Source organism: Puma concolor, chromosome E3 (assembly GCF_028749965.1).
Source record: "Puma concolor isolate L17-30 chromosome E3, mPumCon1.1.hap2, whole genome shotgun sequence".
Taxonomy (NCBI): Eukaryota; Metazoa; Chordata; class Mammalia; order Carnivora; family Felidae; genus Puma; species Puma concolor.
This window is the reverse complement of record NC_141682.1, coordinates 33,096,386-33,123,918: the sequence shown is the minus strand read 5'-3', so window position 1 is coordinate 33,123,918 and position 27,533 is coordinate 33,096,386. Positions and strand designations below refer to the sequence as shown.

At 54.0% G+C, this 27,533-nt stretch overlaps 1 long non-coding RNA gene and 1 other non-coding gene across 3 annotated transcripts in view; one reads left to right on the top strand and one right to left on the bottom strand.

Annotated features, from left to right (window-relative positions):
* Nucleotides 1–27,533, bottom strand: part of LOC147573118 (uncharacterized) — a 66,436-nt gene that overhangs the window by 2,266 nt on the left and 36,637 nt on the right. The window contains exons 3-4 of one of the 2 annotated variants that reach the window (XR_015245222.1): nt 1,439–1,716; nt 859–1,034 (exon numbers count right to left, since the gene is read on the bottom strand). This is a non-coding gene — a long non-coding RNA (uncharacterized LOC147573118). Of the gene's footprint in view, nt 1–858; nt 1,717–27,533 lie in introns of both variants that reach the window. The other variant, XR_015245221.1, reaches the window with a different exon arrangement.
* On the top strand, nt 3,889–3,973 carry TRNAR-CCG (transfer RNA arginine (anticodon CCG)). The gene has a single exon. It is a non-coding gene; the product is annotated as a tRNA-Arg (tRNA).

The window sequence follows — 27,533 nt, the reverse complement described above, 5'->3', positions numbered from 1 at the left end:
GGGCTTCCGAGGCCGGAGGAACGAGGGCAAGGAGGTGGGGGCCTGTGGGACATATATTTGGGGACCAATATGCCCTGGGACCCAGGGCATGGGGTAGGGAGACAGGGGACAGAGCTGGAGAACTCTGTTAGGGCGGGTGACTGAGCACTTACTTGGTATGAGGACTGGAGACACGGAAACCCAAGGGTAGGGATTTTGTCTGTTTTGCTCGCTGCTACAACCCCAGTGCCTAGAACAATGGCTGCCACATGGTAGCTCCCCAGTCCTCGATGGGTGAATGAATGATGGATTGCATCAATAAGTGAGTGAGTGAGTGAGTGAATGAATGAATGAATGAATGAGTGAGTGAATGAAAGAATAAGTGAGTGAATGAATGAGCGAATGAACGAATGAATGAGTGAGTGAGTGAATGAATGAGTGAATGAAAGAGTGAAAGAATTTGTGAATGAATGAATGAGTGAATGAATGAATGAATGAATGAGTGAGTGAACGAATCAGTGAATGAATGAATGAGTGAATATGCATTCTGACAGCAGACTTAGGGGAATACCTGGGGAGGATACAAGGAAGAAACCACTGTTCCCTAGTGGGTAGGAAATTCAACACTTTTTAAAGGGGCTGAGGGGCGCCTGGGTGGCTCAGTCGGTTAAGCGTCCGACTTGTCCGACTTCTGCTCAGGTCATGATCTCGCAGTCTGTGAGTTCGAGCCCCACATCGGGGCTGGCAGCACAGAGCCTGCTTCAGATCCTCTGTCCCTCCTCCACTCATTCTCTCTCTCTCACTCTCTCTCAAAATAAGTAAATCAACTTTTAAACACTTTAAAACAATAAAGCGGTCAATGCTTCGAGCAAGTCTTACTACGTGAGCGAGGCAGACGTGGGAAGAGGACACGGCACGAGCAAGGCCTGGTGAGTTGACGATGGGCTGGCATCCGGAATTACTATAGGATGCAGGTGGGTGTAGAGTGGAAAGGTTGGTGGTGAGTCAGGGACGAGTGCCACGTGCCTGGGATACAGCATTTGAAGGCTGCTCTCCTGCGACGAGGAATCAGAGAAGGTTTTCAGCAGGAACACAGCAGGATCATAACTGACCGTGTCTCGCTGCAGGTGTCCCACAGCCCAAAACCTTCCTTGCACTGCTTTCCAGGGCGGGTCTGGATCCCATAGCACGTGGCCCACCCCGAAGGCTGAATCCTTCACGACGCGTACCAAATGCAGGGGTTCCGAAAGTATTTACCAAGCACCCTCCGTGAAGAGAACAAGAGTTGATATGCATTAAGCATCTACATTTGCCAGCACTGGGCTCAGCCTTGGGTACGTATTATTTCATGTCATTCTGCCATCAGCCCTGTAAAGTAAGTAGGAGCTCTACCCCACGTGATGGATAAGGAAACTGAATTCAGAAAGCTTCAGTGAAAGGCCCAGGGTCCCACAGTTACCTGGGGAGAAAATCCGGATCCTGACCCCAGGCGGTCTGGATCCAGAGCCCCTGTTCCCATCAGTGTTCTGAACTGCTTAAAGCACGGGGCTTTGCCTTCTGCCATCTTGTCGGGAAAGTAAACCACCAGACTCAGGTTAGATGCTTAGAAAAGGGCTGCCTTTGCCGAGCTGGCCTCAGCCTTAGGTCACAGACCTGCTTTGGAGAATGTGGCACTCAATACTGTGTAGGGCTGCTGTTGAGGACAGTGCTGTCAGCTTGAGCACGTTGCTGTGGCCCCTGTATAAAAGGCAGACAAGAGAAAAGCCTTGAGTTCTTCAGATCCAGAAAAGCCAGACTTCCCTTGCGCTCTTAATTTGCTTTCAATTTTGGAATGGTGAACATCTTGAAATTGATTGTTTCCCTTTTTGCTCTGGCCACTGGGAAGCTCAGACCACATGTACATCCCAGCTCTGTAAGCAGTAGTGTGCTTTAACATGGGTGATGTTTTATTTTCCTTTTCTCCTATTTTTTCATGACCGTTTCCTCATTAAAAAAAAATCCTATTGTTTTGTTGCTATCTTTGTTAGTTACTTTTTTAAGTTTATTTATTATTTTCTGAGAGAGAGAGAGACAGAGAGACAGAGGGAACGAGGGAGGGGCAGAGAGAGAGAGAGAGGGAGAGGATCCCAAGCAGGCTCCACAGCTGTCAACACAGAGCCTGATATGGGGCTTGAACTCACAAACCGTGAGATCATGACCTGAGCCGAAATCAAGAGTCTGATGCTTAACTGAGTAAGCCACCCAGGCACCCCTAGTTATTTCTAATCCATTTCGGTGAAGGGCAAGTTTATAAATAAATATATACAGAGATTTACTCCAAGGATGCAAAGATGGTTCAACATCCACAAATCAATCAACGTGATGCACCACGTTAACAAAAGGAAAGAGAACAATCATGTATCATCTCAATAGATGCAGAAAAAGCACTTGACAAAATTCAACATCCGTTTATGATAAACACTCTCAACAAAGTGGGTATGAACAGAACATACTGCAATACAATAAAGGCATGTCTGAAAAGCCCACAGCTAATATCATACTCAGTGGTGAAAAGGAAGTGGTGATCTTCCTTTAAAATCAGGAAAGAGACAAGGATAGCCACTCTCACAACACTTATTCAACAAAGTATTAGAAATGCTAGCCACAGCAATTAGGCAGGTAAAAGAAATAAAGGGCATTCAACTTGGAAAGGAAGAAGTAAACCTGTACTATTGGTAGACAACATGATTTTATACACAGAAAACCCTAAAGACGCCACAAAAAACCATTAGAACTAATAAATTCAAAAAAGTTACAGGGTACAAAGTCAATATGCAAAGATTGGCTGCATTTTTATATAGTAATGACAACCTATCAGAAAGAGGGACTAAGAAAACAATCCCATTTAGAATGGCATCAAAAAGAATAACATACCAGGGTGCCTGGGTGGCTCAGTTGGTTAAGCATCTGACTTTGGCTCAGGTCATGATCTCACAGTCCATGGGTTCAAGCCCCACGTCGGGCTCTGTGCTGACAGCTCAGAGCCTGAACTCTGCTTCAGATTCTGCGTCTCCTTCTCTCTCTGCCCCTCCGAGGCTCATGCTCTGTCTCTCTCTGTCTCTTAATAGTACATAAACGTTAAAAAAAAAGAATAAAATACCTAGGAAAAAATATAACCAAAGAGATGAAAGGCCGGTACACTGAAAACTGAAAGATATTGATGAAAGAAATGGAAGAAGACACAAATAAACAGAACGATATTCCATGCTTACAGGTTGGAAGAATTAATGTTGTTAAAATGTCTAGACTACCCAAAGCAATCTACAGATTCAATGCAATGCCTGTCAAAATTCCAACGGCATGTTTCGTGGAAATAGAACAAACAACCCTAACATTTGTATGGAACCGCGGAAGATCACAAACAGCCAAAGCAATCTTGAGATCAAAGCCAGAGGCATCAAACTCCCTGATTTGAAATTATGCTACAAAGCTACAGTAATCAGGACTGTGGTCTTGGCATCGAGACAGACAGCAGTATCAATAGAGCAGAACGGAGAACCCAGAAAAACACCCACGCATACAAGGTCAGTTAATTTACGACAAAAGGAGGCAAGAACTTACAGTGGGTAAAGGACAGTCTCTTCAATAAACAGTGCTGGGAAAACTGGACGGCCACATGCAAAAGAGTGAAACTGGACCGCTTTCTTACACCGTGCACAAAAATTAACTCCAAACGTATTCAAGACTTAACTATAAGACCTGAAACCATAAAACTCCTAGAAGAAAACAGGTGGTGAACTCCTTGACATAGCTCTGGATGATGATTTTTTCCTGGAGCCGACCCCAAAGGCGAGGTGAACAAAAGCAAAAACAAACAGATGGGACCACATCTAACTATAAGTCTTCTGCATAGAAAAAAAAAATTGGGGCGCCTGGGTGGCTCAGTTGGTTGAGCATCCGACTCCGGCTCGGGTCATGATCTCGCGGTCCGTGGGTTCGAGCCCCGCATCAGGCTCTGTGCTGACAGCTCAGAGCCTGGAGCCTGCTTCGGATTCTGTGTCTCCCTCTCTCTCTCTGCTCCTTCCCCACTTGTGCTCTGTCTCTCTCTGTCTCTCAAAAATGAATAAATGTAAAAAAAAAAAAAAAGAATAAAAAAAATTAACAAAACGAAAAGGCAGCCTACGGAATGGAGGAAGCTATTTATAAACCATATACCCAGTAAAGGATTAATATCCAAAGCAGAGAAAGATAAGAATTCATACAAGTCAATATCAAAACAACAAACAATCCAATTTTAAAATGGGCAGAGGATCGGAACTTTTTTTTCCCAAAGAAAACAGACAGGTGGGCAACGGGCCCACGAAAAGAGGCTCATCACCACCCATCACCAGGGAAATGCAAATCAAAACCACCAGGAGATACCACTTCACACCTGTCAGAGTGGCTAGAATCAAAAAGACAAGAGCCAGCAGGTGTTGGCCAGGACGTGGAGGAAAGGGGACCCTCGTGCCCTGCTGGGGGGAACGCACACCGGCACAGCCACCATGGAAAACGGTGTGGAGGTTTCCTCAAAATATTAAAACCAGACCTGCCATCCAATCCTGCAATTCCGTTCTTGGATATTGACCCAAAGAAAACACAAACACTACTTTGGGAAGATATCTGCACTCTCATGCCCACTGCAGCGTTATTCGCAACAGCCAAGATACGGAAACAGCCTCAGTGTCCACGGATGGATATATGGGTAGAGAATACGCAGTGAATAGATACAGAGTAATACTGCTCGGCCATTACCCAGAAGGAAATCTGGCCATTTCCGACAGCGCAGATGGACCTTGAAGGCATCACACGAAGTGACGTAAGTCAGACAGAGAAAGACAGGACAAACAAATAAAACCAAACAAAACGCACAGATAATGGAGAACAGCTTGGCGGTGGCTGGCCGCGGGCCGGGTAGGAGGCCGAATGGATGAAAACGATCAAGAGGTACAAACATCTAGTTGTAAAATGAATGAGTCACGAGAATGTCATGTTAAGCGTCCGACTTCGGCTCAGGGCATGATCTCGCGGTCCGTGAGTTCGAGCCCCGCGTCGGGCTCTGTGCTGATGGCTCGGAGCCTGGAGCCTGCTTCGGATTCTGTGTCTCCCACTCTCTCTCTGCTCCATCCCCACTCGTGCTCTCTCTCTGTCTCTCAAAAATAAATAAACATTAAAGAAAACTGTTTAAGTAATACTATCGAGGTGTGTATTTGACAACTGCTAAGAGAGCAGATCCGGAGCATTCATCAAAAGAAAAGAAAAAGTTTCTGTGACTGTGGCGTGACAGTAATTACACAGTAGCAATTATCGTGGGGATCATTTCACAACATATACAAGTATCGCCTCCACAGGCTAGAACCTGAAACGGACGCAATGTTCTGCGTCCGTCTGCGTCAACGAAAAGCATTTTGATCGAGAAATAAATGCGCACACGAAAAAGGAGTGACGATACTATCGTTCGATCAGGCGCTGTTAGCAGGTGGAGCTGGGTGGATATTTCTCCGTTGGGGGCCGTCCTGTGCCCTGAAGGACGCTTGGCAGCCAGCCTGGCCTCCATCCGCCAGATGCCAGGAGCAGCCCCCGCCCCGCTGTGACAACGGAAGAGGCCCATTGCTAAATGTGTCTCGGCGGTAAACTTGCACGCGGTTGAAAACCTGCACTCTCGCACTGCTCCTTGAAGGCAGGCCGAGGGTGGTTTAGGACAACAACCAAGGCCTGCTTGGGGCTGGAACTTGGGCCGGGTAAGAACCCCCGGCTGGAGAGGGCACGTCTTCAACGCTCCAGGCTCCCAGCACACAGAGCTCTTACCGTCTCCTCCCCCACGGCAGCCCCACGGGGTCAGGCTTAGGTCCCCATTTCACAGATAAAGGCACTGGGGTCCAGAGAGGCTGAGTGAGCAGCCCGACATCACACAGCAAGAGGGTAACGGGGCAAAGGACGCAAGGGCCGAGCAACCTCCCTGCCTCTGACGGAAGCTGAGAAGAACAGAGAGTGACCACTGTGAGAAAAGGGATGTGCGCTGGGGCCGGAGGCACAGGTCAGACCTGACTGGGCAGGGGGGAAGCCCAGGGAGGGAAGTCCCGGCAAGAGAAAGGCACAGCGGCAGGCACCAGAACAGCTTTCTTAGGAACGGGGACTCCCCAGAGAACTGAAAACCTGCCCGGAACGTTCATGGCAGCACTATTAACAGTAACCGAAAGGTGGAAACAACTCAAGGGTCCATCCACGGACAAACCCATGACTATGCGGTCCGTCCACATTAGGGACATTACTCGGCCGTAAAAGGAATAAAGCTTGACACACGCCCCGATGCGGACGATGTTCCGTGAAAGAAGCCGGACACACAACGGGCCGCATTTTGTCTGATTCCATTTACATGCGGTGTCCGGGAGGGGCAGATCCATAGGGACAGAAGGCAGGGGAGGGGAGGGGGCAGGGGGACTGGAGGTGACAGAGAAGGGGGAAGGGGTGCTTTTCGAGATGACGAGAGCATTCTCAACCTGGCTCTACTGACCGCTGAGAGCTGCACAGCTCGAGATACTGAAAGCCACGGAGGGCACTGTGCACTTGAACGGGGGAATTGCATGGCACATGAACGGTATCTCAGCGACGCTCTTCTTTAAACAAGCGACAAAAGACTTGGGTAGGTGGGGGCACGCTCACGGTTGAGGATTCGGGCTTCGGTGTTGGCTATGCCGCTCTCTCGCCACGTGACCACGGGCACTTTATCTCCTGGAGCCTCAGCTTCCTTATCTGTAAAATGGGTGTATCAGAGGTCGCCCATCTGCTACGGTTGAGGGAAGACAAGACAAAGGGAGAAGCTTGCAGCCAGAGGCTGGCACACAAGTGACATCAGTCACAGGACACTAGCCTCCGGCTGTGCCTCGTCCTGCCCGCTGCTCCCTTGAGCTCCAGAAGCCTGGAGAACGCCCGTTCCAGGAACGAGGCAATTCCTTGAAATCTGAAAAGACCACGTAAGGCTTTCCCGGCTCGGGGAGGAAACAAAAGCCTTCACTGTCGTCCAAGCTCCGGATCCTAAAATCCTGCCCAGGCCCAGAGGCCCTGATCCGTCACTTAGTTTCAAGACACCAAATGACCTCAGCGACGCGCGAAGGGATCTTCATAGCCATCGCCACTTGGGGCCCTGGAATCCATATCCCCTCCCCCGTCCCCACTGCTCCTGGGAGCTTTGGGGGCCGCAGGAAAGGCGAAGAGAAGCTGGCACAAGCCCTGCAAAATAATCCAGCCCGGGTGGGATGGGGTGGTGGGGGACCCCACAAAGGAGCAAGTGTGTGAGGGGCCTGTCCGTGTACAATGGCCCCTCAGAAACCTGTCCCCAGGGAAAACAGAGGATCTCTATTGGCATGGCCTAAGAAAGAAATGTCTGTATTCTTTTAGGAACTGCCCCCACAGGCTCCAGGCCAAGAATGTGCGGCACAGCATCTATTAAGTTTCTAAAATTATGCCTAGGTTGGGGGGTTGGCCAGGCCCAGGAGCGGGAAAGGATGTGGAGGGAGGGCAGGCGGGCAGGAAATCTTTAATCCCGCTCTTTGCGCGCTCCGGGCAGCGGGAAGGGAGTGCCCCTCCAGCAGATGTCAGGTCGGCGCTGAGAATCAAAAGCCCTTCTGTGCACAGCCTGGGCACTCGACTGTTTTTAAACACTGCTACAGTGCCTTCCCAGATTGCCCGAGTTGTCCTTGGTTGGAGAGAGTTAGGGATAATGGGACGGTGTCCCTTGGGCGGCCTAATTTGAGGAGTAAATGAGAGAAAGCAAGCTCCTGGTGGTCAAAATCTAGACATACAAACTGGGTTGCTATATGGGGTTGTGCAGGTTGTGCAGGTCGTGCACTGCACAATTGCCGAGGGACGTATTTTCAAATATGGCGTTGGACTGTGTACAACCCGTACGACCATTTGAAGTGGCCCATGATGTCCCAGAAGGAGGAACAGCTGGCTCCTGTGGCCGGGGTCTCACTCTTGGGTGGAGCTGGGAGGACGTGAATTGGAGGCCAGTTTGTATGTGAGCAAAGTTGACACAGCAAGACATACATCACCAATGTCAATACAGATTGAAATACTTTGAGCCCCTCTCCCCCAATACGCACAACTGAATATAAGGCAGCGGGAAGGAAAAGCCAAGGGGTAGGAGCCTCAAAATCTGTGGGTTACCCTACCTCCCAGATATGGTTACCAGAAAAAAAAAACAGAGGATAGTCAGTTAAATTTGAATGTTGGATTAACAATGAATATTTTTTTTTTGCAGAATTATGTCCCAAATGTTTCATGGGCTATATTTACATTAAAAATTATCTGTTGTTTATCTGACCTTCCAATTTAGCCGGACATTCTCTGGTTTTAGTTGCTAAATCTAGCAACCCTACCTCCAGAGGACATGCCTATAAAAACTCTCCCACCCACCACCGCCTGGAAATAGCCATTAAAGCAGCAGCTAATTAGAGCATGTTCCCCCAAGCCTTTTTGGCCGCTGTTCTGTAGGCAGGACAGAGGAGCGTGAGCACCCCCATCTCCCGCTCCCTCTCCCTCCTCCCCTGGGGGATCTGACATGACCACCTTGCCACCCAGCCTGGCTAAGAGGTTCATCTGCATGTAGGTGCCCGGTGTGGCCACACGCCCCGTGGGGAAGACTGGAAACACAGCCTCACCGCCCACGCCACCGAAACTGGAGGAGTGGATCTTGCACAAACAAGGCTGGCTGGGCCCAGAGTTACCAGCGGGCCTCTCCAGGTGGTTCCCCAGGACCGTGACGCCGTGGCTTCCTCAAGCCGTGGCGGTCTTGGGCTCCAGTGTCTCCTCTTTGTTGGCAGTGGGGCCACAGCCGGGTCAGCCTGGGGTGGGGGTGGGGGGTTGGTGCTCAAGTCCAAGCCAGGCCGGTTTTCTGGAAGGCGGGCAGAGAGTGAGGAAGGAGAGGCCTTAGTCGTCTCCCAGGCGGCCTCCACAGGAACGACTGGCCGACCTCTTGGGGGGCCACCTGTGGCCAGAGCAAACTGCATGTGGCCAGCGGTCGGTGGAGCCTATCCAGCAGGCAGGACACGTCCATGTACGGGGAATCTGCACAGAAAGATATCCAAGGACGGAGCAGGAAAGGCCTGGACCCTGAGCCCCCAAAGGGCCCTGGCAGAGAGAAAGAGGGTCTCTCGGCTCCCCTGCCCCAGCTCACAACCGGCCACTGACTGCCTTACCCCCCTTCCCCACTCCTCTGTTTGTCTGAGTCCCTGGGAAGGGCAGGGAGGCCAGGAGGGGCTGAAATGACATGTGAGGGGTGAATCAGCCCTCTCTGGGAATAAATTCCACCTGGTTAGGTCGGAGGTGATTGGGCACAGTCGTAGCCTCCCCTGTGGCTCCTGACGGCTGCGGGTCCCCTCCCCTTCACCCCAGAGTCCTGTTCCCCGGAGAGGCACAGGGGCACGTGTTCCCTGCAAAAGCTGTCCCACGTGGGGCGCAACCAGAAGGCGCCCTCTTCCCACGAGAGGGCCAGCCAGTCGGGTTCTTGACTCTGGTTTATGTTTCCACGTCTGATCCCCGTGGCGGGAGAGAAGGAAGGACACTCACCGGGGCAGAGGGACCAGAGCTCCTGTATCACCTGGGGCGGGTGGGGAGACAGTCAAGGCAGCCAGAAGCCAGGTCCCTGGGGCTGCATTCCCCGAATTATCCGGGTAATTCCTTCACAGCTGGGTTTGAGGTGTCAGACTCTGTTCTTCTGCCTGTTTAGACCTGCCTCACTGTGGAGGCATCAGTGATTCCGCACAGTGCCAACTCCGGGAGGGTAGGGCCCCTGATGATTCAGACTGGGCTCCTGGGAGAGGCCCCAGAGGGAAAGGGCAGTCAGGGAAGGCTTCCAGGGAAAGGGCAGTCAGGGGAGGCTTCCAGGAGGAAGCAGCTCCGAGTGAAGCCAGGGTTCATTGGGAGAAGAGTGGGAAGGGCATTGTCTGGTGGGGGTGGGGCGGGGGGCAGAGTTGAGATATGCAAGGTGTGGCATGCGCACAGTGCCCCCCGGGGCAGGTCAGGCTGGTGGAACTAGAAACATGCGGCTGAACAGAAAGAACATCCTGGAACAAGGGATGGGGACTCAGAGAGCCAGCCTCGCCCTGCCACGAGCCAGGTGTCGCTGGGCAAAGCCACCTTCACCTCAGTTTCCTCATCTCTAAGATGGGAACAGTAATGGAGGTCACCGCTGTTCTGTGTGGCCCCTTGGCCCCCCGCCAGGCCATTCACACATGTCCCTGCTCATCTCATCCACTCCCATGGGGATCCCCACGTGCAGAGAGGCAGCTGAGGTTCAGGTTTAGAAAGGTGTCCCACAGGGACAGTCGGCTGGGCGTCCGACTTCGGCCCAGGTCATGATCTCATAATTCGTGAGCTCGAGCCCTGCCTCGGGCTCTGTGCTGATGGCTCAGAGCCTGGAGCCGGCTTCGGATTCTGGGTCTCCCTCTCTCTCTGCCTCTCCCCCACTCATGCTCTGTCTCTCTCTCCTTCAAAAATAACGTTAAAAAAAATAAAAAAGTAAAAAAAAGGAAAGAAAGTTGTTCCAGGGCCCAGGGCCCCAGGTGATCCTCTCCAGTAAGGATGAAACATCTTTAAGCTGAAGGAGGCTGGGAAAACAGTAGAAGCAGGAAGGGCATCTTAAAACGTATGTATCTGGTGTGTTGGCCGCGGGGGGCGGGGGGGGGACCCTAGGTGACTCAGTCAGTTGAGAGTCTGACTTCAGCTCAGGTCATTGCCTCTCGGTTGGTGAGTTCGAGCCCCACGTCGGGCTCTGTGCTGTCAGCACACAGTCTGCTTCGGATCTTCCGTCCCTCTCTCTCTGTGTCCCCTCCCGAAAATACATAAAACATTTTTTAAAAAGTATGTATTTGGTCTTTGTCCTGGGTTCCTACGCAGAGCCCCTAGAACCCTTGGGATTTCCTGAGGGATAGAAGGTCTTTCGTGTGTTAATGACATGACTCCAGGCAGGGAGCCTAGACAGTTTCAGGATGGGGGCTGGTCACCAGAAAAACCAGCCAAGTGACTGAGATCAAGATGGGAAGGTCCCAGGAGGGGAGAGGGGCCAGAGACTGGGTTCACTCCCCAGTGGCCCATCTTGCCTATGGAATCATGAAATCTCAAGACGAACCCCTAGATGACGGGTTCAAGGGGCTTCCGGGCTGGTGAACACAAACATGTGATGTACCCCAAGTCCACAGGGACTGAGGACCCTGTGATCGGGACCCTGCCGGACCCTACCTCCCTCTTCATCGGGCTGTTCCTCTGTACCCTTTGTCAGAGCAACAACGGCACTTTCCTGAGTTCTGTGAGTCCTTCTAGAAAATCATGGAACCTGAATGGGAGCTAGCCACAGAGCATCCTTGGCCTATAGTCCTCTTTCCCACCCTTGAAGGGGATGTGAACAGAGAGGGATGTTTGTTTTCGGTATGAAAATCAGCCATACGCGAATGAGGACTCAGGGAAGGAATCCACGGCCCCCTGCTGGGGAGACAGACCCCACGGAGGGTGGGGGGGACTGCAGCAAAGGGCCGAACAAGGCCCCATCTAAAGGGTGCAGCGGGCGCTGGGGTGGCCCTGCCCACACCCCCCTGCAGCTGACCGTCAGGTACGTCAACAGTGTGTACATGATGGTGGCTCCCCATCCGTGCCCATCGGGCAGCAGGACTCTGAGGCGTGTTCCGTATCGTCTCCCAGAGGTGCCCAGCGGGCCCGCAGCAGCGCCTGCCCACTGATGCCCGGTCTCCCCGCATCCTCTCCTCCCCACCCCCGCCTCGAAGCTTCCAGGGATCCCCTCCCTAATAATTAACTTGCACCCAGGTCCGGGGGTCACCGAAACTCAGATAAGGGCCCAAATGCTGCCTAACGGGGGCCAATTTTCGCCGCTGGGGGCAAGGCAGACCCCATATTGCAGGACCTTCCGATCTGTTCAAGACAGACCAGAATCCAGAGTTCCCCAGGAAGCCTCCTGAGTCTTAACTGCCAGCTCAGATTAAACAACACAACACAAAAGAAAACAGGACAAAACAGAACGCATCTGTGGGCTTGCTCTGGTCCTTGACCTGCCAGTTCAAAGCGGTTGGTGGTGGGCGGGCGGGGAGGGGTACAGAAAGTTCTAAGCGGTGGGGGACTAGGTTGGGGGGACAGGGGGAGTCGCCTTGGCAACCCACGCCAGCAGCCTGAGTGGGGAAGGCAGGCGAGGCCCCACGGTGGGCCAGGCGGCACGGCCAGCTGGAAGCATCTGGAGGGCCCGGTGTGGCCACCGTGGGCCGGCAGTAGACAGACGCAGAGTAAATAATCGGCTGGGATGCTTTTCCAAACACGCAGACCCCGAGCCGCCTGCGGCCTCCCCCTGGCTCGCCGGGTGGGGAGAAATCCCAGGACACCCTCCACCCGGCCCCACATCTAAGCTCAGTCCCAGGATAAACTCAGGGCAGCCAAGGAGGAGGAGGAGGAGGAGGGAGGGACGGAGGGAGGGAGGGAGGAGGTGGCCGTCACGAGAGCAGCACTTCTAGACCTCACACTTGTGAACTGCTTTTTAATTCTGTGCAGATGGAGAAGACTGTCTTTACAGATTTCCATCTCTCCACGCTGCCCCGCTTCCCTCCTCTCGCAGAGCAAACACAGAGGGTGTCTCTTGAGGTTGTTTCGGCACCATTTCCCAGGGTTATTCCAAGCCACCGCTCTTCTGCGGTGTCAAGAATACAGGGTGTCAAGGGTACAGGCGTTAATGTCAAAGTTTGGTGTTGCGTGTTTATTCTACTACGACCAGCCAGGCCCATCCATGCCTGTCATAAACTGTTTTATAATACGTTTAGAAGATTTTAACTTGGAACTATATTCACTGGAGGGCGGGGGTGGGGGGGGGGTGAGCGGCGGAAGAGAAATTCCTGACAGCTTACCTTTAACGGGCCCCCTATGAGCCACGTATTCTATACATATCCTTAGCTCATTTAATCCTGATTGTGACCCAAATAGCTGTATCGCATTGTGTCATTAAGATGTCTTTCGGTTGCAAGGGGTGGAAACTTACATCGAAGGCAATTTATCGACTTACATAAATGGAAAACCCACGGTAAGGGCTTCAGGCATGGCTGGATCCAGGAGTTCAAATGCTGTCATCAGAAATCTCTCTCCCCCTCTATCTTTTGGCTCTGCTCTCCTCTGTGCCTGTCTCATTCTCAGGCAGTCCCTTCTCTTCTGAGTGCAAAGATGGTCCCCAGCAGTTCCAGGCTTCCAATCGGCCAAGCAATCCAAAAGGGTGGAAAGAGAACACCTTTTTCCCAACAGTTTGAGCAAAAGCCCCATGACCCAATCTCACTGGTCCAGCGTGGATCATGTGCCCATCCTGTGACCAAGCCCTATGGTAGGATTCCTGATCACACGCCCATACCTGGAGTCTGAGAGTGTCAGCCCCACTAAAATCAGGTAGGGATGGATGGCTAGCTACCACACCCCAAAAGGAATGCTGGACACCGGGCATTCAAAAATAACAACTGCTAGGGCGCCTGGGTGGCTCAGTCGGTCGAGCGTCCGACTTTGGCTCAGGTCAAGATCTCACGGTTCGTGGGTTCCAGCCCCGCGTCAGACTCTGTGCTGACAGTCAGAGCCTGGAGCCTGCTTCAGATTCTATGTTTCCCTCTCTCTCTGCCCTTCCCCAGGTCTCTCTCTCTCTCTCTCTCTCTCTCTCAAAAATAGACATTTGCAAAAAATTTAAAAAAACAAAACAGCTGCTTACCACGGCGAGGTGTGTGAAAACAGCAGTGTCGTCCTCACAGTTGCACACATTGCGCACTGCACATCCCCCGCGGGCTCCATTTACATTCACTGTCATCGTACACAAATACATTTTATCGAAACAGACTTCCAACAATGGCAGTTGGGTGTCTCGTGATTGAAAAACAGCCACGGCACTTTGTAATTCTTCCCATCGAGAGAAGGAATCTGCTTCCTCACCCCTCAGATCTGGGCTGGCCTCGTGACTGGCTTTGACTAACACAAGGCAGTAGAAGTGACCCTCCAGATTTTGGGGCTAGGCCTTGGGGGGTTTCCACAGTCACCCTCTTGGAGTCCTGCCTGAGGCCAGCGCGTAAGGCGGCCTCCGTGCAGAGGCGCGGTCCTGTGAGGGAGAGCCGGGCTACCCAGCTGCCCGGCTCTGGACTGGAAGTCGTGAGGAGACAGGACAAGTGTGCCTTGTCCACTCATGTCAGCTGGAAACTCGGTTTCCCGGGACGTTCTTCCCACGTGGCCCCAGGTCAGAATTTGCCGGAAGAGGAACACGCGAGAGGCTTGGAGAGTGGAAGCAAAGCAGTGGATGAGACTCTGGGAAGGCAGGCGTCGTCTGATGAGATGAGGCCGTGCCCGGGGATGACGTCCACCCAAATCCTTGTTTCTGGGGGAGCCTGAGCCAACCCCCCCCCCCCCCCCCCGCCCACGCTGTGTTGAGTGCCGAGGGAACCCAGTGAGGGAGCTCAGGGCACAAAGAGGGAAGCCTGGGGGTGCCTGGGTGGCTCAGTGGGTTAAGCGTTCAGCTCATGATTTCGGCTCAGGTCATGATCTCACGATTCGTGAGTTCGAGCCCCACATCAGGCTCTGCGCTGACAGCACGGAGCCTGCTTGGGATTCTCTCTCTCTCTCTCTCTCTCTCTCTCTCTCTCTCCCCCTCTCTCTCTGCCTCTCTCTCTTCCTCTCAACATAAATAAATATTTGAAAATAAAGAAAGAAAAAAAGGAAGAGGGAAATCTGCCCTCCATTAATTTTTCTCCATTCATCCAACAGTCAACGATCTCTTGCTGTGGCTCAGCACTGGGGACAGAAAGAGCCCAGAACTGGGGTTAACCAAGTTGGTGCTAACCCTACCCCGAGATCCGGGCAAGACACCCAACCTCGCCGAGCTTCATTTAATCCTCACGAAGGTCCCATGAGATAGGAAATGTAAGGGTTCCATTTTTCAGGTGAGGGAGTGGAGGCACAGAGAGGTTGAGTGACTGCCCCAAGGTCACACAGCTAGTCAGTGGCAGAGCCAGGATTCCTCCCTAGGGGTCGACTCCCCGAGATCCTAAGTTCTCAGCCACTTCCTTAAAAGTTCTGGAGACTGAGCCTACCGAGGAAAGCTCCAGAATTTAGGATTTGCTCCCGGTAAATGGTATGAATTTATTCCATAATACTTCTGAGAAAGATCTCATGACTTTACTTTTCTGAGGCTGATGACATTGGGATCTGACCCTCCCTGCCTGCCTCCCTAGAAAACCCCCTACAAGTCTCTTGCAGACAGCCAGTCTCCACCACCTATGATTCTGGGTATAGACAGCACGTCTCATCATTGCTGCCCAAACTCCCCTTCTTCCTAGCCCCGCCCCAGGCTCCCAGGGCTGAGTTGTGCACGTGACCAAGGCTGGCCATGGCGATGCCTTCAGTAATGGGCACGTGACCCAAGCTGAGCCAATGAGACTCAACCTCCAGACTCTGACTAGAAGTTTTGAAGGGGACATCTCAACGAGGCCAGTGAGCTAAAAGCCTGGGGCTGTGAGGCAGCATCCCCGCCAGCACGTGGAGAAGGCCCACGAGCGAATGAAGGAAAGCAGGGCCAAGAAAGGGAGACAGATCCCTGGCGACTCTGCCTGAGCCCCTGGATTCAGCCATGCCTGAAGCTGTTGCACTCCCAACTTGCCAGTGACACAAAACACAAGCTAATTTCAGTGGGATTCCATTATTTGCAGCTGGATGAGTCCTGACTCAGGTACTAGGCTTTGTACGAAGGTACCAAGGCCTGCTGACTCTAGCCCAAGGCAAACACAGCCCTTCAGAACACAGAGACCCGGTTGTTCTTTGAAGGAGATGTGGAGGGAGGGGAAAATACCTCTCATTCTTTCGTGATGAATCAACAGCCAAACAAAGACCGGCCCCGGCCCGTTTCTCAAGCAGGTTACTCTGCCTAACAACGATTAATCATCCAGGCCCAGCCAGCCCTGAGGTTGCTGTGGCCCCAAAGAACCTGCTACCCTCAGAGCCGCCCCAGATTTTCCACGTCCGTGTGAAAAGAATGTCTGTGCCATTGGTCCTTTCTCCTCCAGCTCAGAATCCTGGGAGCTGGGTTTTCTAAAGCTCCAAGAAAACACTTTGTAGAATGTCCAGCCAACAAATGCTTGTGATGCACCCGGTGGGGGGGGGGGGCTCTGGAACTCACATCTCTTTGGAGAGGGTCCCAAGAAGCTGGTCCTGCCCCTTCTTACTGAGCGGTGGGCTAGCCCAGGACCTCAGAAGCCAGGGGGTGGGGGTGGGGGTCAGCTGGGGACAGAGGAGGAATGGTATCGAAGGCTGAGCCACGGAAATGAGACTCTTCCTGGAAGGACGGAGACCATGTGGGAAGATTCTAGGCTGGGGAAATGAGACATGATCTCATCTAGGCTAGGTCCCCTAGAAACAGCGCCCGAGATGGGGATTTAAGGTGCACGTGGCTTTTGCAGGGGGAGGTTCTCAGGAGGAGGAGGCTGTCTTTCCCTTTGGGCTGCAGAGGGGGGTAAGGGGGTAAGGGAGGCAGCTGAGCGGCTGGAGCCTCTGCTTCCAGCAGCCGGCCCAGTGCAGCCTGGTGCGCTTCCTTCCTCCTCGGAACCCCATGCCAGCTTTTCAGGGAAGGGACTCATCCAGTGGCTGCAGCTGGGCTGGGAGGGATTCACCAGGGACAGTGTGGCACCGTGGTTGAGCACCCAGAGCCCAACGTGTGGGAGGTGCCCCCAAAGTGTTGGCTTTGCGCACATCTCTGAGTATTCTGGGCCTGGGGGGTCTGTGGTGCAAGGTTTGGAATCAGTCATCAGGGGTGTGTGTGTGCATGTGTGTGTGTGTGTGTGTGTGTGTGCATAGCGTCTTCCTGGGCCCTTCCCAGCACCTGCAGACACTGACCTTCCTTATGTGCCAGACGTTACCAGAGCCCTAGTCTTTGGGGTGTCCGAAACCTGTCTGTGTTGGGAACCCCGGCTCCCCACTTTCCCTCCCACCGTTGGTCCCTCCGGATGGAAAAGCATTGGCATGAGAATCAGGTCTGGACCATAAAGCTGGGGGGTACTGGCAGAGGAGGAACTCAGGAAGAGACATAGGAAGTCTGGCCTTGGCCTTGAACCGGAATTGCTTCAGTGATCCTTAAGGCCCCCAGGACAAGCCCAGACCCTCACAGGCCAGGCTTCTAGGGGAGACCTCTTGGGCCTCATCGCTCACCACCACCCACCTCCTGGCTGCTTGGAATACTGAGGAGTCACTATTTTTCCACACGCTCCTGCCCCTGGGCCTTTGCACCTGCTGGGCTCGCTGCCTAGAATGCCTTCCCCTGCCTACTCCTGGCCTATTTGTCCTCTGCTCTGGCCTCGGGCCTCCCCTGACTCCAGAAGGCCTTTCCTGACTTAGCTCTCCTTCCCGTCCCCCACCCTCCTCCCCATCTTGTGCTGTCGCTGTCCCTGTTCACTTGCCTCCCCAACAAGACTGAATGCCCTGAGGGATAGCCCGCGGGCTTGACTGCCTCAGGGTCCACGGTGCAGACACAAGGCACATAGATGCTCAGGAAGTAGGTGTGGCGTGAATGAACGAAGCTGGTAAGTGGGGTGGGCGGCCAGTCATACTATCCTCCAGGCCGATGTTGCCCATGGTTTGTGATGGCCAAATCGTTCCAAGATACGTTCATCTGTAACGTACACCCTCCCCATCAAATTACAATTTCCCATTGCCTCTGATGAGTGGGCGACAGGTAGAGCCTGTGAGCAGCAGTCCCCTGAGATCCGTGCTGCCCTCGACGGATCCGGCTCAGCTGGGCAATGTCTGAGCAGTTTCGTTATTACCGTCCCTGGTTTTACACTTGTGGAAACTGAGGCTTAACGTGGTGAAAGAGACTAGGAGCAGATCTGCAGAAAATAAATAACCAGGCTGCAGCGGGCGAGGGGCACCCACGCGGAGGCGGCTGTGGGTGGCTGAGCAGGTTCCCGGGGGGCTGTAACAGACTGCCACAGGCCCCGTGCCTCGAAACAACAGAGACTTCCTCTTTCACTCACAGTCCGGAGGACAGAAGTTTGAAATCGAGGTGACAGCAGGCCTTTGGGAGGCCTTGGGGATGGACGCTGGCCTCTCCCAGGTTCCAGGGTCCCCGGGGGCTCCTTGGCCTGGGCCCCTGCAGAGACCCTGTTTCCAAATAAGGTCACAGCGACAGGTCCCGGGGGGTCATATCTTTTGGGGGGGGGTGTCACCATCGACCCACTACAGGTGCAGTGTCAGCTGCCCCTGACCCTGTGACCCAGAGCCTCTTGTGACACCTCCCTCTCTGGCCCTGTGGCCTGGCACGTGGGGTCCCTTGGCGGGGCCCTCGCGGAGGAGGCCGCGCAGTGCCAGGTGGAGGCTGCGACCAGCCGGGCTCCAGGCCCCAGCGAGCTGTCACCCAGACCCTGCTTTGGCTCTGCAAACATCACCGTCCTGTGCCCTCGGAGGACAGACTCCAGCCCCCACAAGTGACCGGGCCGCGTGCCCTCAGCCCTCACCCGGCCTCCAAAGGCAAATGCCTAGAATTCCATGGGATCCCACGGCAGTGGCAGCGGGGCCCCAAGAGAGGAGACAAAGGCGGGCTCTGGGCCTGGTGGGGGGTGGAGGGCCTGGGGGTGGCCCGGGGCTGCCTTGCCCTGAGATTTGCTCTCAGAGAGCAAGGGCGGCCAAGCCAGCGCCCACGGGCCCCTCTTGGAGCCCCCACTCAGGGCCCAGCACACGTGCAGGGCCCACACATGTACGTGACCCCCACACCCGTCCACATGTGTGCCTGACCACACGCCCCGGTCCCTGGGGATCGCTGGGATGGAACACGGGTGGACACATTTCCAGGGGGGTGCCCGTCTGTGTGGACATGGGCAGCCCGGGGACCCCACCTCTGGAAGTCACTCGACCTCTCTGGGCCTCGCTCCCCTCGTCCAAACATCGGGATAAGAGCCCCGACCTCAAAGGGTCGTTGAGGTGGCTAACCGAGGTCATACGCGGGAGCTCCTGGGAGCCAGGCACACAGGACACGCCATGGAAGCATGAACAACAGGCAAGCGTGAGGCTATCTACTGACATGCAGAGACACACGCAGGGGGACAGATGCAGCCGCAGAGGAAACCTTACGTGCACACGCACACGGATGCACACAGACGCGTTCAGAACATAAACACGGTTGCACAGGGGCCACGGGCACAGGCGTGTGCAGAGGTGGGCACACACGCGTCCACACGGGTGCCCACGCGCGTGCGCGCGGCCCCCCTGGCCAGCCCCCCATGTGGTTCACTCCTTTCCAGCGCTTCCCCTCCCCCAACCCCCCCCACTGTGCCCAGGACACATCTGGGTGTGGCCACGGGGCCCAGGAGGCCTCCCCGTTTTCAGAGAGGCGCTTGTGGCATCTTCCCGGTTACAACACGCCGTCCCACACAAGGTGGTTTCTGTCTGTCTGACCACGGACATCCCACAGCCCCCTGCCCTGCCCTCCCCCCCCCCCACCCGGGGCATAAGCTGACCCCCGCCCCCACTGCAGCGCCCCGAAGTGGGAAATGAGGCTGGGCCAGGGAACAGAAGAGGGACCCAAGCCGCAGCCCAGGGGCTCCTCCAGCCTCCCTCCTTGGATCAGGGATCAGCATCTCCAGCGGGACCCCTTTTGCCATCAGCGCCCCACCCCTGACGCCGTGGACTGAAACCACAAAGGGCATTTCTGATCCAGGACCCTGACCTTGGCCTTCGCCTCAGGCATGCCCCTCTGAGGCTGGGCGAGAGTGGCACAAAGCCCCTGAGTGTTTCTGGGGGAGGCAGGAGGTAGGAAAGTGCAAGACAGTGGGGCCCGTGCCCCTCACCCCCGCCCCCGAGCCTCGGTCTGCTCATCCGCACGCTGGGCAAGAAGCGAACCATCTGTTTGGGCGGTGGGCGTTGTGTGGGGGCTGCCCAGACTGTGCCCTTCCCACACGTGCAGAAATGCCCACCCTCTGGGTCTCAAGGAGGCGAAGGTCTGCTTCCCCCTGGGAAGACCGTGGATGATGGGTCCTGCACTTCACCGGCCTCCTGGCAGCTAGGATGTGGACATGTGACCCAAGCTGGGCTACTGGGTCCACAGGCGCCAGACAGAGCAGGTACCGGTGCCACAAAGAAGCAGGGATGGGCGGGGGGGGCTCCAGTGTAGGTGGCAGGGACAGCCACCTTCTGGGGCCAGGCCCGCAGCCCTGGGGACAGAAGGAACCCCGCCTGAAATGCTCCTGCCAAGAATGCACTTTCTAGACCATAATCACAGCCCTTAGATGGCACTTCCTGTGCACCAGGCTTCCCAGCCAGCCCTCTTGGCAACCCTTGGAGGCGGGTACTATCATCTTGACTTGCAGAAGAGGAAACTAGGCACAGAGAGGGTGAGCGACTCCCCCGAGGTTGCAGAGGAGGGATCTGAACCCCAGCTGGCTTCCCTCAGTCAGTCTAGATCACCGTCTACAGAGCTCCTTGGAATTTCCTGGGTGATGGGAGTGTCTCCTGCTTCTCTGAGGTGACTCTTGGTGGGCTCCTGGATGTGAGTTGCTCTCTAGAAAGATCAAGCCGTGATTAGAAGCTTGGGATTCTCAGCCCCATCTTCCCCCCTCAGGGAGGGGAGAGGGGCTGGAGCCTGAGGTAATGATCCATCATGCCTAACGTGATGAGGCTTCTATAAAAATCCCTAAACTGTAGGCGTTGGCCAGCTTCCGAGTTGAACACATCTATGGGCTGGGAGGGTGGCACACCCCAACTCCACGGAGACAGAGCCCCTGCGCTCGGGACCCTCCCAGACTTCACCCTACGTATCTCCTCACGGGTTGTCCCTATGTTTCCTTTATCACATCCTCTACGACAAAACAATACACATCAGCATCTCTGTTGCGAGCTGTGCCACAAAATTATCAAACCTGGGTGGTGTGGGGAATGAGAATCCTCCACTGCAGCCAAGTCAGACAGAAGTGGGGGACTCTGTGGGGACCGGCTATTTGTGACCGACGTCTGAAGTGGGGTAGTCTTGTGGGACTGAGCCCTTCACCTGTGGGGTTAACTCCGGGTAGTTACGGTCAGAATGAAATTGAACTATGGGACGCCGGGATGGCGTGCGGAAAGTTCGAGAACTGGTTGGGGCAGTCCCTAACATTTGATGTCAGAAGTGTTGTGAGTGGAGAAACAGTTTTCGTTTGTCCTCATGGGAACGTTGCAAGGATTAGGTAAGATAATACACATAACAATGGTCAGAATTTCTTCCTTGGTAGCACTTGCCAGTAGCATGGTAACGGCATGTTTTCCTTGGGCTTCCTAACGCAAGAATGAAGGGTGGGTCCTCAAATTCAGAGGGTCTGTGGATTTGGAGAGGAAAAAAAATCACTTCTTCATTTCACTAGCCTACAACTGAAATTTATTTATTTATTATTATTTTTTAGTGTTTATTTATTTTTGAGAGAGAGACAGACAGAGCGTGAGTGGGGCAGGGGCAGAGAGAGGTGGAGACACAGAGTCTGAAGCAGGCTCCAGGCTCCGAACTGTCAGCACAGAGCCTGACGGGGGGCTCGAGCACGCAAACCGGGAGATCGTGACCTACGCTGAAGCCGGACGCTCAACCGAGTGAGCCTCCCAGGCGCCCCTACAGCTGGAATTTAGTATGTAATTTCAATTCCTCATGTAGCGACACCCACAGACCTGTGACTCTGTCATCATCAGGAATCACAGGGACTTTTTTTATCCCATGCCTGTCACTGTAGATATACTTAGCTAGCTTCTTTTGTAAGCTGTGTATTTTGCAGGGGGAGGGGGCGGGGCGGTGGCATTGAAAAAGATCCTGAACATTCAACACTAGTTATTGAAATACATGCCAAAAACAAAAACAAAAAAACATGCCCAAGTGTCTAAGGAGAGGGTACGGATGTCAGCAACTTACTTTGAAATGCATCAAGGGGCGCCTGGGTGGCTCAGTCGGTTGGGTGGCCGACTTCGGCTCAGGTCATGGTCTTGCGGTCCGTGGGTTCTAGCCCCGCGTCGGGCTCTGTGCTGACAGCTCGGAGCCTGGAGCCTGCTTCATATTCTGTGTCTCCCTCTCTCTGACCCTCCCCCGTTCATGCTCTGTCTCTCCCTGTCTCAAAAATAAACGTTAAAAAAAAATTAAAAAAAAAAAAAAAAGAAATGCATCAAAAAGGTACATGGAGAGATGGAGGGTGGATGGGTGGATGGAAGGATAGATGGATGGATGGATGGGTGGGTGGATGGATGGGTGGGTGGGTGGATGGACGGATGGATGGGTGGGATGGATGGGTGGATGGATGAGTTGACGGGTAAGTGATAAAACAAATATAACAAAATGTTCTCTGGGTAATCGGTACTTGGCTCTTTGCCGGACAATTCCTTCAACTCCTCTATATGTTTGAACATTTTCACAATAAAATATTGGAGGAAAAGATTTTTTAAAGAGAGAAAAGGATGAAGAGAACGTGCAAAGCATGGGCAAAGAATTTTTTTTTAACGTTTATTTATTTTTGAGACACAGGGAGACAGAGCATGAACGGGGGAGGGTCAGAGAGAGAGGGAGACACAGAATCCGAAGGAGGCTCCAGGCTCCGAGCCGTCAGCCCAGAGCCCGACGCGGGGCTCAAACTCACGGACCGCGAGATCGTGACCTGAGCTGAAGTCAGACGCTGAACCGACTGAGCCGCCCAGGCGCCCCAAATTTCCTCTGCTTCTTTTTCGCGTTTTTCAACACAGGTACAAGAAAATTTAAATGGCATGTGTGGCTTGCGTTAGTTATATTTCTACGGGGGAAGACCGGCCTAAAGGAAGCGTCCACCGTGAAAATTCTGATACACGCGTTTCTCACGGCACGCAGATTTGTTCTTTCAAAGGCCAGTCAGATGTGGATGTGCCAGAGAGAGTGTAATCGCTGCCCTCTGCTTACCTTCGTGTACATGGCTTTATTTTATTTTATTTTATTTTATTTTATTTTATTTTATTTTTTTCATTCTTCTAGTGGTCAGTACTTCTGGGAGACAGTGTCAAACTAGAACCTAGGATGTTTACAAATAGGGTAAAAAGTGTATGTGTTAAATATTTTTTCGATGAACTGTCCACCCATAAATCAACAGAAATAAAATCCAGGTACATCGTGAAACATGACACAAGGGCTGCCCCAGTGGCTCAATCGGTTCAGTGGCCAACTTCAGGGCAGGTCATGATCTCATGGTTCAGGGGTTCGAACCCCGCGCCGGGCTCTGTGCTGACGGCTCGGAGCCTGGAGCCCGCTTCGGGTTCCGTGTCTCCCTCTCTCTCTGCCCCTCCCAGGCTCGCGCTCTGTCTCTCTCTCTCTCTCTCTCTCTCAGAAAGAAAGAAACATTAAAAAAGAAACACAAAACAAGCCTAAATTTGGAAGGGGTCCCTGGGCTTCTCCAGGCCGCCAAAGGAGCCCTAGGGATTCGGGGACATCTCAGCTCAGTTCCCTGCTCTCCTGCCCTTTGAGGGTCATGTGGTTTCTGACCGAGGTTTCGTATTTTTAGATGACTCTACCACACAGAGATGGTCACCATGTAAACACGGGGCAGCATGTGACAGTCGCCTGACCCTGCTGCGTGGGCAGCGGCCGGAGCCCGCGAGGATTTGGCCTTCTGGTCCCTGCTTCAGATTAAGGAAACCGTGGGAGGCACCAGGCCCAAGTGCCAGTGACCCCTTCCCCCGGCCGGAGCCTGGCATGGGGCTAAGTCAGGCCCCTGCACCCCGATATTTACCCCAAAGGGAGCCTGGCCAGTGGGGATACCTGAGCTCTGGGCCGTGGGTAGCGGTCACATCGACACAACTCATCGGGAGGTAGTTCCTGCCATCGGGTCCCTCTGCTGCCCACCTCTTCACGCCTGAAGCTTTTCTTTCCTTATTTTGACCGTGTCCCAGGTCCTGGCCCCAGACAGACATTATCTCATTTCATCCCTGCAGACCCTGGAGGGAGGAGCTATCATCCCATTTCCTATCTCACCAACAAGGAAACTGAAGCACAGAGAGGTTATGTGAATGGCCCCGAGTCACACAGCTCCGGGCCTTTTCTTTTTTCTTTTTTCAAGACTTTATTTTTAAGTAATCTCTACACCCAGCGTGGCGCTCGAACTCAGGACCCCGAGATCAAGAGTCACATGCTCCACTGACTGAGCCAGCCGGGCTCCTCCTGGCCTGAATTCTTCACAACAACTCCGTGCTGCCTCTTGGAAGAAGGGCCAGAAACCCAGGTGCGGCAAAGGGACCCTGCTCCGCCCCGGTAACAACCTCAGGGAGGGCACCGTGCGGACAGAACTGCTCGTCCCCATGCGCCCCGCATCCTGTGGGCATTGCCACCCACTGGTCACCCAGTCAGACACCCGGGAGTCGCCTCCAGCCACCCCCAACCCTGACAGTACTCAGCCTCGTTCTCCAATCCCTCCTCCTATTACCGAGAGAGCTGGGGCAAGCCGCTTGACCTCTCTGTGCCTCAGTTTTCCCACCTTTAGAACGGGGATAATGATAGGCCTGTCTCAGAGTCATCATGAGGTTGAAGTGTTTTTGGTTTTGGTTTTTTTTAATTAAAATAGACACATACGATGGGTGCCTATGTGGCTCAGTGGGTTAAGCACCCGACTTCACCTCGAGTCACGATCTTGCAGTTCGTGGGTTCGAGCCCCGTATCAGGCTCTGTGCTGACAGCTCGGAGCCTGGAGCCTGCTTCGGATTCTGTGTCTCCCTCTCTCTCTCTGTCCCTCCCCCACTCACGGTCAGTCTCTCTCTCAAAACTTAATGAACATTAAAAATTAAAAAAAATTCTTTTAATGGTTTTACTTTTCATTTTTGAGAGACAGAGAGACAGAGTGAGAGTGGGTGAAGGGCAGAAAGAGAGGGAGACACAGGATCGGAAGCAGGCTCCAGGCCCTGAGCTGTCAGCACAGAGCCCGACGCGGGGTTCGAGCCCATGAACCGTGAGATCATGACCTGGGCTGAAGTATCAGCCAATGTGGCCTGGTCCCGATGCTTGTTTTGCAGTCCGGGAAACCAAAGCGAGGATGAGGTGACCTCACAGGTCACACATGTTGTGGGTGACAGAGCCAGCGTCACCTGCACGACCGAGGTCATCATTATGAAATCTTGTGGAAGGACAAAGGGAAATACGCAAGGCGGACACGGCTCTAGAAGATTCCCTCTTTGATTTGCCTCCCAGACCTGGGGGTGCAGGCAGCGAAAGGTTCCCGCTTTGGAAGGACAGTCACCCTGGGTGTGGCACCAAGACACGGACCAGCTGCTAGGTCGCCTTCACTGATGCTGGGATGGGGGGTCCTGATGGCCCCGCTGGCAGGTCACGGGGCACGCCCCCCCTGCCCCCCCCCCCCCATGGCACAGGAAGTAGCATCCTCACTGCTGAGTCATAGCCAGGCGGGCAGAGCACCTCATTCACAACCATGACACCACAACACCATGACATGCATTCCAAACCCAGCCCATCCCCCCCCCCCGCCCCCACCGTCCCTGCCCCCCTCAGCTCAGCTGTCTTTAAGTCTGCTCACTGGCAAGAGCTGCCCGGGAGGAAGGAAGGAAGCAAGCTGGAGAGGGGGGAGGACCGATTTGCGGTGGGCAGCCTGGACGGACGTCCCGTGTGCAGGGGAGCGTGGGGGGCAGGACGCAGTCACGACTCCAAGAACAGCTAAGGCGCACTGAGTGCCTGCAGGGTGCTGGGTGCCGCTGAATCCTTGCTGGCCCCCCCTGGGAAACAGGCAGAATGGTTCCTGCCATCTCACAGGTGCAGAAAGAGGACTCAGAGAGGTTGAGGGCCTTGCCCGTGGTCACACAGCTGGCCAGAATTCCCCCGGGGCTGGAAACTCCAGAGCCTCGCCCACAGCGTTCCCACTGAGCATAAACCACTCGCGCACCCGCCACACTGCCAGGTGCTTAGGACATGTCACGGCCTTTCATTTTTTACAACAAACCTGCAAGGGATGGGCTGTTGTTGGCTCCATTTTCCAGATGAGGAAACTGAGGCTTGGCAGGGGAGACCACGCGCCCAGAGTCCACAGTCAGGGACTGGCAGATGTAGGATTCGAACCCAGTGCGTCTCCAGAGCCCCCGCGTTTCCTCTGCACCCGGCTGCCTCCTTCCTCATCTCACGGGTCACGGGACTCTTGGCTTCTGCATAGTCAGGCCGAGGCAGAAAAGTGACTCATGCCATGACTTCCAAGCCAAGGACCTGGGACCATGGCCACCCCTGCCCGCCTCCCTCCTACTGCCGGGGCCCCTGGAGCAGACAAGCCCGAACAGCAGTGATCTGAGTCTGCACACAGTAGGGGAGGGACAGACTTGAAGGATGTTTGTCACTGACACCCAAGGAGGAAGTCACAGCTAGGGAGGGGCTGAGGAGTTGGTGACCTTCCCATTTAGGAGATTGGACAGAGAAGTTGGTGACGGTCCCCTCCCCCTTGCCCCATCACATGCTGGGGCACCTCTCACTGTCCCCAAGAGGCCATCTGGTCAAGCCGGCCTCTCAGGACATTCCCCACTCTATGCTCCATCAACCCACAGAGCCCGCCTCCCTTTCCAGACCCAGTGGAAGAAGCCGGGGTATTTCTCCCACTCTCTGAGTCTCCTGTCTCCTCTGAGGTCAGAACCCAGGCCTCAGGGCTTCGGTCACCACCCCACCTCCTCCTGTCCCTCTGGCCCCAGGCTGCCTTCCAGAACTCTGGCTCTCCCAGCATGGGGATAACTGGTCCCTCTGGTCCCCGGCCATGACCCCACCTGATCTGCTGGCCCGGGAGCCCCTTTTAAAGAATGAAACAGCTGGGGCGTATGCTAAGGGAAAGACAGAAGGACAGTCTTGGAGGCAGATGGGGACACAGCCAGGGGACGCAGACAAGCAGGCAATGTACAGGTGAAATGCTGGTGCCAGATGTGAGCGAGGCAGATCCAGGAATAAAAATGCCCTGATTTTTCATCAGCCGAACACGGCCCCCTGGAGGCCAAGCGTGCGCTGTTTGAGGAAATACCCTGAAAACTGGGCTCGGCTCAGCCAGGAGCCTTGGAATCTTTTTCTTTTCTTTTCTTTCCTTTCTTCCTTCCTTCCTTCCTTTCTTCCTTCCTTCCTTCCTTTTCTTTCTTTCTTTCTTTCTTTCTTTCTTTCTTTCTTTCCTTCGTCCTTCCTTTTTCCTTCCTTCCTTCCTTCCTTCCTTCCTTCCTTCCTTCCTTTCTTTCCTTTCTTTTCTTTCTTTCTTTCTTTCTTTCTTTCTTTCTTTCTTTCTTTCTTTCTTACAGTTTTATCAGGGTGCAATTCACATACAACTCACCCTTTTATTTTTTTAATGCTTCTTTACTTTTGAGAGCCAGCGAGTGAGCGGGAGAGGGGCAGAGCGAGAGGGAGACGTGGAATCCAAAGCAGGCTCCAGGCTCCGAGCTGTCGGCACAGAGCCCGACGCGGGGCTCGAACCCTTGAACTTAGAGATTGTGACCTGAGCCGAAGTGGGACGCTCAACCGGCTGAGCCACTGGATGCCCCACGACTCACCCTTTTGA